Source organism: Myotis davidii, unplaced genomic scaffold, assembly GCF_000327345.1.
Source record: "Myotis davidii unplaced genomic scaffold, ASM32734v1 scaffold892, whole genome shotgun sequence".
Taxonomy (NCBI): Eukaryota; Metazoa; Chordata; class Mammalia; order Chiroptera; family Vespertilionidae; genus Myotis; species Myotis davidii.
This window is the reverse complement of record NW_006284341.1, coordinates 1,356,567-1,356,968: the sequence shown is the minus strand read 5'-3', so window position 1 is coordinate 1,356,968 and position 402 is coordinate 1,356,567. Positions and strand designations below refer to the sequence as shown.

Sequence of the window (402 nt, the reverse complement as noted above, 5' to 3'; positions counted from 1 at the left end):
CCCCGCGCGGAGCCCGGGCGCGCGCCGCCACTGCTGGGCACCGGGACTCTCACCGGCGCCCGGCGCTGCTTCCCTGTGTCCCCCCTCCCCCTGCCCCTTTCCCATTACTTGCTCTTTATTTCTTCAAATTATGTGTTAACATTTACTGTATACCACTCACCAGCTAAATCGTGGGGACAACGCAAAAAAAGGGGGGGGGACACGCCCCACCTTGCCGTCCTGGGGCTCACAGACTGAAGGAGAAAGACTTTAATTAGAGAACCTCTGACATACTGTTCGTGTGAGGTGACAGCTTTGGGACGGGCTGGGAAGAAGCGTGTGCTCTACGAGAGCTCCGACTAGCGGAGCGCGGACCAAGCGGGGCCAGGAGGTCTCCCCGGGGCAGCCGCGCGAGCAGGACGC

General features: G+C 61.4%; 1 protein-coding gene across 2 annotated transcripts in view; it reads left to right on the top strand.

Annotated features, from left to right (window-relative positions):
- Positions 1-402, top strand: part of THAP6 (THAP domain containing 6) — a 13,350-nt gene that overhangs the window by 1,316 nt on the left and 11,632 nt on the right. The window contains exon 1 of one of the 2 annotated variants that reach the window (XM_006754573.2): positions 10-285. The exons of the other annotated variant lie outside the window; for it this stretch is intronic. The gene's annotated coding sequence lies outside the window, so the exon portion shown is untranslated. Of the gene's footprint in view, positions 1-9; positions 286-402 lie in introns of those variants that run through there. 2 annotated transcript variants of the gene reach the window in all.